The sequence below is a fragment of the Panthera pardus genome, unplaced genomic scaffold (assembly GCF_024362965.1).
Source record: "Panthera pardus isolate Hobbes unplaced genomic scaffold, ASM2436296v1 HiC_scaffold_3, whole genome shotgun sequence".
NCBI lineage: Eukaryota > Metazoa > Chordata > Mammalia > Carnivora > Felidae > Panthera > Panthera pardus.
Genome location: NW_026526876.1, coordinates 56,513,208 through 56,523,677, shown reverse-complemented (window position 1 = coordinate 56,523,677; position 10,470 = coordinate 56,513,208). Strand labels below are relative to the sequence as shown.

Genomic DNA, 10,470 nt, shown 5'->3' with positions numbered 1-10,470 from the left:
ACGTGGGGCTCGAACTCACGGACCGCGAGATCATGACCTGAGCCGAAGTCGGCCGCTCAACCGACTGAGCCACCCAGGTGCCCCAAGATTTCATTCTTTTTGATTGCCGAGTAATACTCCATTGTATATGTACACCACATCTTCTTTATCCATTAATCTATCAATGGACATTTGGGCTCTTTCCATACTTTGGCTATTGTTGATAGTGCTGCTATAAACATTGGGGTGTGTGTGTCCCTTCGAAACAGCATAGCTGTATCCCTTGGATAAATACCTAGTGGCACAATTGCTGGGTCATAGGGTAGTTCTATTTTTAGTTTTTTTGAGGCACCTCCATACTGTTTTCCAGAGTGGCTGCACCAGCTTGCATTCCCATCAGCAATGCAAATGAAATCCTCTTTCTCTGCATCCTTGCCAACATCTGTTGTTGTCTGAGTTGTTAATGTGAGCCATTCTGACAGGTATAAGGTGGTATCATTGTGGTTTTGATTTGGATTTCCCTGATGATGAGTGATGTTGAGCATGTTTTCATGTGTCAGTTGGCCATCTAAATGTCTTCTCTGGAGAAGTGTCTATTCATGTCTTTTGCCCATTTCTTCACTGGATTATTTGCTTTTTGGGTGTTGAGTTTGAGAAGTTCTTTATAGATTTTGGATAATAACCCTTTAACTGATATGTCATTTGCAAATATCTTCTCCCATTCTGTCGGTTGCCTTTTAGTTTTGCTGATTGTTTCCTTCGCTGTGCAGAAGTTTTTATTCTGATGAGGTCCCAGTAGTTCATTTTTGCTTTTGTTTCCCATGCCTCCAGAGATGTGTTGAGTAAGAAGTTGCTGCGACCAAGATCAAAGAGGTTTTTGCCTGCTTTCTCCTCAAGGATTCTGATGGCTTCCTATCTTCCTATCTTCCTATTTTACATTTAGGTCTTTCCATTTTGAGTTTATTTTTGTGTATGGTGTAAGAAAGTGGTCCAGGTTCATTTTTCTGCACGTTGCTTTCCAGTTTTCCCAGCGCCACTTGCTGAAGAAACTGTCTTTATTCCATTGGATATTCTTTCCTGCTTTGTCAAAGATCAGTTGGCCATACGTTTGTGGGTCCATTTCTGGGTTCTTTATTCTGTTCCATTGATCTGAGTGTCTGTTGTGCCATTTTGCTCACTTTTATGGGTTATTTTGTGTGTAGAATATTGGGAAAGATACTGGAGATGGTAGGAGCAGCCACCTCTGGGAAACAGAATGAGCAAACTGGAGGCCATAGATGAAAAGAACCCTTATTTTCTCTCCCTGTATATACTGCATTCTATAATTGTTTATATTTTGTAAAGGGGAAATAGGCTGCATAGAAAAATGGCAGTATTGCAAACATGTTTTTTAATTTATGAATAGAGATTGTTCTGTTTAACCAAGAGCACTTCAGAAACTCCACACTGGTAGAAAATTGGAGCACTGAAGTATTAATGGAACCGTGAGATTTTTACATTGTATCCTATTTAATCATTTATGGTGGCATACACATGGCAATGATGCCATCTGGGCCATGGCTCCTCTAAGACCCCATCAAGCAGGGTTTGGCATTTATGTTTAAGTGAATATTGTTCCAGCTTTTTAATTTCCTCCCTTTTCCCTGCTTCCAGCCCTGCTTCCCACCTGGGACATGACTTAGATTTGTAGGTGTTCTGATCCTCAGTAGGTAACTTCCTTGTCCAAGTTCATGTCCTTTTAAGAAAACAATGGTGAATTAATAAATGCCTTATCTTCTAAGACCTCTTTGTGACTCTATTCTGGTCCTACTCTTTGGTCCAACCCACTAATTAGTTCATAAAAATTTCACATAAACTAAAACTCATCTCGTAGGCTGGGCTGGGTTTGGTGAGATTAATATTTAACTCCAAGGAGGCATGGACATTTGCCTTAGAGAAGTTATTTATTCTAGGGAAGGATCTATATTGCTTTCATTATTTGAATGCCATTGATTGTACTATGAAATTGTATTTCAGCCTAACACTCCCTGTATTCCTCTATTGAAAACGGGAAACTCTTATGGATCAATTCACTGGTTCAGCATCTGGGGGGTTTTGTACTTCTTTTTTCCTGACAGAAGAAATGTGTGTTTGTTATGGAAATAAGGATCAAATAGAAAAATTAAAGGAAAATAGATATTACCTGTTTCACTAACATTCTATGATAATGGCTAACACTTGAATTTTTTTTTTTCATTTTTGAAATACCTAAACACTTACATGCATATATTTTTTTAAAGTTGGGATCATGTGGTACATTCTTTCTTGTGACCAGATTTTTTCATGTACTAGAACATACACAGCTTCCATGTCATTACATTTTCATACATGGCATACTTTGCAGTGGCCACACCGAATTTCATTATGCAGACACCTAATTCCTGCTTGCTTAATTACATAAATATAACCAACAATTATTTTTTATATTTCTCTTTTTTTTTTTTTTTTAAGTAGGCCCCACGCCCAGTGTGGAGCCCAATGCAGGACCTGAACTCACGACGCTGAGATCGAGACCCTAGCTGCGATCAAGAGTAGGACACCTAACCAACTGAGCCAACCAGGCGCCCCCCCAACACCCTATTTTTTAACTCTAAAGTAGTTTCCAGGTTTACCCCATTATGAATAACTAAGCAACACTTGGTTTTTCTTTTTAAAAATCTTGAAACATTCTGCCAACACCCAAGACATCTGCTGCCTCTTGGCTTCTTTCTGGGTGTGTGTATTTGTTTTTTGAAGTGGATGTAGTTGAGCTCTTCAGTTTGCCCCGAAGAATGTCCAGGCTGTTTCTCGTGGGTATAAGAAAAAGAGATCCCAAGTAGGCTATGCCTGAGTAGAAAGAGTAGCACTCACCCGTTTACAGTGGGCCAGGAATATTTTCGCGGAAGCAGGGCTGCAGAGAGCCAAGTGGCCTCCCCTGGAAGTTTCCTTTTAAAACTCTTAAGTCTCATGGACACCGCCTATTCTTTGGAACACTCCTCCTCCTATTTATTGGTTCATTACTACAGCCATTCTCAATCCTTGTTGTGTACTAGAATCACTTGGGAAAGAGGGGTTTAAACATATATATGTATATATGTATATGTAGATAGATAGATATGGATAGATATGAAATTGTGGTATATATCGCTATATAGATGCATGGATAGATGGATGGATGGATGGATGGATGGATGGATGGATGGATGGATAGATAGATAGATAGATAGATAGATGATATGCCAGATCTACCCCCAGTTTTGATCCAGTTGGACTTGGGGTGGAGCCCAGGACTGAGAACCTCTGCTTTTATGGCTCTTTATTCTCCAGTGGGGCTTGAGTCACTGCCCTTGGTACTGAACCTCTTTAAGCCACAGGCTGCTCTCAGGGAGTCCCCACTTCCCCCTGGGCTCTGCCGAAGTCATAAGCAGCTGTTTCAGAAATGCTGATGCATAGAGGAAACGTATCCCAGCTCACTCCTAGTGATCGGGGTGAAAAGATCAGCATTTCACTGCAGCTGCATCCACCTCCCTGGATAGCCAATTAGCCACAGAAACAGCAGACACTGCCTGAAGGAGCTCTTTCGGGGCTGAGCTTTTAATGCCCAGAAGCACATTAGGTAGCTAAACAATACTATATTCACATCAGGCAGAACCATCTTGCTTTGGGTTGCAGTATTTATTTTTTGGAGAAAGGGGGCCTTGACTTAGACCTGGAACTTGGTAGCACCTGGATAGATAGAGAAGAGGGAGAAGCATGGCTGGCATTCTGGGGACACAGCCAGCTGTGGAGGAGGGATCATTAAACCCAGAGTCAGAAGATACAGGTTTGAATCTCTTCTCTACTTTTGCCTAGCAGGAAGACCTTGCAGTTAATAAAGCTAATGGTCAATTCCTTCTTTATAAAACATGGATAAAGCTGGGCACCATAATTCTGTCATAATTATGCTCTAATTATGTTGTCAGAGTTATGGGAAGTTAAGTTTATAAGTATGTCAGCAAATTCAGGAGTGCAGGACTGACCTGGCAGAAGAGAGATTTTTGTGTTTGTGCTAATGGTCAGAAATCAGTCTTCTTATGCTTCTTTAGTCCCCACTCTTGCTGATGTGGGGGAGGAGAGAATACTCAAGGAGCGGCTGACAGCCATCTTCAGCAATGATAAGAGCAGCTAAGGAGGAGAAATGTGAGATACATTCTGTGAGGTGGCAGGGGACAGGCAGATGGAGCCCAGCAATCAGTATAACAAGCTCTCTGGGTGATTCTGATGCACACAGACGTCTGAGAACCATCACTCTGGAGTATTTCTTTGTATGAATAATCACACTGTATGTAGCCATTCTACTGTAGATGCATAATTTTTTTACCTTGGAACTATTACAAAGTGTGCCGCCCTGAACATTCTTGAACACGGGTTTTGGGACACATACATACACTTTTCTGTCGGTTATTTAAATCTGGGAGTAGGAAGGTTAGATTATAGGTTATACCTATATTTAGCTTTAGGATATATTGTCACAGTTTTCCAAAGTGATTGTAGCAGTTTCCATTCCCACCAACAGTGTATGAATATTCCATTTCTTCCACATCCTCACTGCCACTTGGTTGTCAGTCTGAATTTGCATACGATCCAGCAATTCTGTTTCTGGGTATATGCCCAAAAGACTTGAAATCAGGGTCTCTAAGAATTATGTGTACACTGATGTCCATAGCATTATTCACAATAATCAAAAGTGTAGAAGCAACCCAAGTATCTATTGATGGATGAATGGATCAGCAAAATGCAGTTTGCATGTACGGTGCAATACTACTCAGCCCTAAAAAGGAAGCAAATCCTAACACGTGCTACAACATGGATGAAACTTGAAGACATTATGCCAAGTGAGAGAAGCCAGTGACAAAAACAAACACTGTATGATTCCACTTATATGAGGTACCTAGAACCGTCAAATTCTTAGAGACAAAAAACAGAATAGAAAATAGGTGATTGCCATGGACCAGGAGGAGGGGGCAATATGGAGCTAGTGTTCAATGGATACAGAGTTTTAGCTTGGCAAGATGAAAGGAGTTCTGGAGATGGACGGTGGTGATGGTTGCACAAAAGTATGAATGTTCTTACTGAACTGTACCCTTAAAAATGCATAAGGTGGACGACACCTGGGTGGCTCAGTCGGTGGAGCGTCCGACTCTTGATCTCAGCTCAGATCATGATCCCAGGGATGTGGGCTCGCGCCCCACATCAGGCTCTCTACTGAGTGTGGAGTCTGCTTAAGATTCTCTCTCTCTCTCTCTCTCTCTCTCTCTCTCTCTCTCTCTCTCTCTGGAAAAATAAATAAAAAATGAGTAAGATGGTGCTTACTTTAGCAGTGCAGGGACTAAAATTGGAATTAAGAGAAGATTAGCATGGCCCCTGTGCAAGAATAACATGCAAATTCTTTTTTTGTTTCCATTTTTTCTTTAAATGAGTAAGAGGGGTGCCTGGATAGCTAAGCTGGTTAAGCATCCAACTCTTGATATCAGCTCAGGTCATGATCTCACAGTTCATGAGCTCGAGCCCTGCATCAGGCTCTGCACTGACAGTGTGGAGCCTGCTTGGGATTCTTTCTTTCCCTCTCTCTGCCCCTCCCCCACTCATGCTCTCTCAAAATAAATAAACTTTTAAAAAAATGAATAGTAAGTTTTATGTTATGTGTATTTTACTACAATTAAAAATGAAGAATAAACACTGTGAACTTAAAACTGAAAGGGGCGCCTGGGTGGCTCAGTCGGTTGAGCATCCGACTTCGGTTCAGGTCATGATCTCACGGTCTGTGAGTTCGAGCCCCGTGTCGGGCTCTGTGCTGACAGCTCAGAGCCTGGAGCCTGTTTCAGATTCTGTGTCTCCCTCTGTCTCTGACCCTTCCCCGTTCATGCTCTGTCTCTCTCCGTCTCAAAAATAAATAAATATTGAAAAAAAACCAAACTGATTGAGGAGAGATTCTCTGCTGTCAGGGTAGAAGCCAAAGATGTCATTTTTATTCCCTCGTGTTCATGGCTGTGTATAATAACAATAATTTAATTTTAACACTTGCAAAACTTTGTTTTCTCATCTGTAAAATGGGAAAATTCCTACTTAAAATAAATTGTCACTGGGAACAAATGAGATCGTATATGCGAAAAAGTAAGTGGTACCTAGTAGATGTTCAGTAAATGTCAATTGACTGATTTGTTCTTGTAAAACAGAGCTTTTGGGAGTGGAATAGAGGATCTCATGATTTTTCCCCAGGTAATTGGCATTAAGAATGAGACTGAGGGAGGGGCACCTGGGTGGCTCAGTCAGTTAAGCATCCGACTTAGGCTCAGGTCATGACCTTGCAGTTTGTGAGTTCAAGCCCTGAGTCAGGCTCTGTGCACACAGCTCAGAGCCTGGAGCCTGCCTCAGATTGTCTTCCTCACTCTCTGCCCCTCCCCACCTTCTCTCAAAAGTAAATAAACATTTAAAAAAATTTTTTGTTTTAATGAGACTGGGGGGCTCCTGGGTGGCCCAGTAGAAGTTAAGCTCTGACTCCAGCTCAAGTCATGATCTTACAGTTTGTGAGTTTGAGCTCTGCATCGGGCTCTCTGCTATCAGCACAGAGCCCACTTCACATCCTCTGCCTCCCTCTCTCTCTCTGCCCCTCCCCCTGCTTTCTCTCAAAAATGGATAAACATTTTTAAAAAATGAGATGGAAGTTTTTGGTGAAAATGAAAATCTGCAGTTCACTATTTAACTCAGGGTAACTCTACCCTCTGTTAGCCATCTGTAAAGAGGGTGACTTCTTCATGTCTGTTCTCTCCAGTCACATGCCCGTGTCCCCAGATGGAGGGTTTTCTTAATTTCTGCCTCACTGAATTCCTCCTTTGAGGAGGGAGGAGGCTCCAGGGAGGTGGTTTTCCTTCCCTGCAGAACCAAGTATCCTGAGAATGAGTCTCCAGGGCTCAGCTTCCCCCAGCCACACACACCCCCCCCACCTCCCCAAGCCCCTGATGTGCCCTAGGGAAATGCCTCTGAGCAAGGAAAGCATCCTGGGGCAAGGGACTCTCTGAGAACTACAGCCCACGGGGTGGGCGTGGGGGGGCATGGGTTTCTCAAGGAGGCTCCTTGGGCGGGCAAGACTTCGCCCTTGATGTGGGTGGACCAGTCAAGCTACCCCTGGTGCCAGAACAGGGCTGGAGGAAACTCCCCAGAAACCCCAGAAACACAAGCAGCAATGCAGAGACAAAACGCTAAGGCCTCTCATTAAAATGACGACTTGGTCTGTGAAGTAAAATCCAGACCAGATCTAGTATTCTGGCTTTGTAAATGCTGATGGCTGTAGGTGACCAGCAAGAATGCTGACGGCATCAGAGGAGGCAGCTGGAAAGAGCGCGGATTTGGAGAACAGAAAGACCTATGTGGGATTTTAAACTACAAACTGTCAGAAGCTGTTCTGTTGGATCACAGTTGTGAACTGTCGCTGGTGGGAGACAGCAGGTGCAAAAGTCATCTCAAAAGCCACTCTGAGATATTTCTTGGTGTGGAAAGCAAAGACCCAGAGAGGTGTGGAAATTTTTTTTTTTTTGGAAGTTTATTTATTTATTTTGAGAGAGAGAGGAGAGAGAGAATCCTGAGCCTGATGTGAGGCCCGAACCCATGAACCGTGAGACCATGACCCGAGCTGAAACCGAGTCGGACGCTCAACCGACTGAGCCACCCAGGTGTTCAAAATTTATTTTAATTAACAAGTACAACTGATAGATTTATTTTGAAGTGGTGAGTATATACAGACGCTGAAGTATTAATCATCTCCTTCCTTAACCAAAATTTCTCACAGTTCTCTAAAATGTGTTTTACAAACCTATAGCTTTCCATTTCAGATGGATAAAGGCAACCATACATTAAACCAGCCTGATGGCAAGAGAAATCTTTTCTTGCATTGAGGGAGAACAAAGGTCGCCAAATTTTAAATTCCCAAATCTCTGCTTCAGTTAATTAATCACCTAACCACACCTCTTTGTCGGATCCAATCTTGTGAAACCCATCTTATTATCAGCACAGACTAAGTCTTTTGATGGAACAGTATTTGAATGAAAAGGACATTGAGGTCCCCGAGATGTGCTTCAGAGCTTTTAAGTTAAAAGCTGCCTTAAAAATGTAACTCATATCTCTGATTTGATATGTTTTTTTCTAAAAGATGAAGCTTTTATTATGGTTCTAGACCTGACTCCACTGCTGTCCAGCTGCAAGACCTTGAGCAAGTTCAATTAGCCTCAGATTTCTGTACAAACAACCCCAAAGAGTTAGGAGATGTCCCTGCATGGGGCAGATGTGTGACTCTGACATCACAGTCATTAGATGATCTGTTCTTTTCCCTGTCCAAAGCCACCCTCTCTCCTGCCATCCACCACAACTGCATGAAACACATAAAGAAATTGGCATACAAAATAACACGAACTGGGTGATCACAACTGAGTGAAAATCTACACATTGCCCTGAACTCATTCATTCATCAGATATGCAATGAAGCACCTCCCACGTGCCCAGCCTTTTCCTGGGCCCTGGGCATTAGCTGTTTACAAGATAGACTTAAGACAGACTCTTCCTTGGACTTTTGTGCAACTCAACTTGTATACATTGTGTCCACACAACCAACCAAACAAAAGCCCAATGGCAAATGCTTAGAAAGAAAGAGAAAGAAAGAAAGAAAGAAAGAAAGAAAGAAAGAAAGAAAGAAAGACAGACATTGGGGCACCTGGGTGGCTCAGTCAGTTAAGCATCTAACCCTTGATTTCGGCTCAGATCATGCATGATCTCACAATTCGTGGGATCGAGCCCTACGTCAGGCTCTGCACTGGGTGTGGAGCCTGCTTAGGATTCTTTCTCTCCCTCTGTCCCTCCCCCACTTGCCCTCTTCCTCTTTCAAAATCAAAGAGAGACATTTAAGATTGTGGTGGGGGAGAAGTAGACAGTAAACAAGCGAACAAATAAATGAACAAGATGAATTCAGAGGCTGATAAGTGCTGTACTGAAAATAAGGCTGCTGAATGTGAAAGAGAGTGAATAGAGCAATTCAGGGACATTTTTGTCTTGTTCATTACACTTTTTGCATTTTCCAAGTTTGCCACAATGAAATATTAATTTTGTAATCAGAACAAAATGAAGGAGGGAAGAAACCACTCCACACTGTGGGAAGTCACCCAGAGGGAGCACAAGGGGGCCCGTACACACCCAGCAGTGGAAGGGGGGTGCTGGTAAGAGGGCTTTTTCCCTGTGTCCCTCCCCTGTTATTCTGTCATCATTATAACTAAACCTGCTGCACAGGGAGCCCAAGTCGGTCTCCTCAGTGCGTGTTTACCTCCTGCCTGTTTAACCAGCTCAAGAGCAGCTCCCAAGGGCCATGATCAAAACATGAGTTCATTGCGCTTGGTTCCTCTGGGAGGGTGAGCTGGCTCAACCTGGAACCGGGTGTCTCCCTCTTGGGGGAATGTCCTGAGACCCTAGAGGGAGCCTGGCCTGGGACTTCCCTCAGCTTCCCAAAGCCCCCAACAAATTGAATGGGTTTGGGGAGAGCTGTGAGGTGGTTTGAGGGGCATGAGAAAACCACACAGGTCCATCCAAGTTGAATCCCATTACATGGACTTTCCAGCATCCAATATGTCCCTTATGTGGACATCTTGCTACAGCCACAGGCCCTTAGAAAGTTTAGCAGATACAGGAAGGGACTCTGAGCTCAGTAGGGGAAGGAGGACGCACCAGAGGTATCTGCCTCCAGCTGGAGTAATGGGAGGGCAGGGTCCCAGCAAAGGGAAACTGGGGCAGGGGCTGAGAGAAGATCTGAGACAAGAGTCAGACCGAAGCATCCAGTTCTAGGGCGACGGCCAAGAACAAGAATTGAATCCAAAGCAAAGGTCGGAAGAAGTGAACGCTGGGGAGGTCCCTGGAGGCGATGCCGATGCCAAGAGAGCGAGGTTTTCTGGAGATCCGCCCAGTCAGGCCAAGGAGAGAGAGAGCTTCTAGGGGCTTCCAGCCCCTCTGAAAACACCCACTCCATCCCACCCATGTTGTGCCAGTTTTGTGTGTCCTTCCAGTCAGGAGAGGCTGGCATGTGTGAGGAGGCAGTTTTGAGGGAAATTGAAAGTGGCTGCTGCTTAAATCTCTGCCAGGTCCGGCTACAGCACAGAGAGACCTTAGCCGAGCTCTGCTACTATAAAGCAGCTCACTGTGTATTCAGAACAAATTCCTTCTTGGAAGCCTGGAAGAAAAACGCTCAGGTATTCACATTGATTGCTTCAGCTAATGGATTATGGTGCAGATTTTTCCTCCCTCCCACATTCCTGTTTTTTAAAAATTAAACTATAAATTGTAAAAGTAATACAGAAATAAGTGCTTATTGTAAGATGTTGAGGGTACAAGGTATATGGCATAAAAACTGAGAGGCTTCCTTTGTCCCCTCCCCAGGGTCACCCCCACCCCCACCCCAAG

At 43.6% G+C, this 10,470-nt stretch overlaps 1 non-coding gene across 1 annotated transcript; it reads left to right on the top strand.

The window, feature by feature from the left end:
- The first annotated feature begins 5,341 nt into the window (after positions 1-5,341).
- Positions 5,342-5,445, top strand: LOC128774424 (U6 spliceosomal RNA). The gene has a single exon (XR_008418990.1). It is a non-coding gene; the product is annotated as a U6 spliceosomal RNA (small nuclear RNA).
- The last annotated feature ends 5,025 nt before the right edge of the window (positions 5,446-10,470 follow it).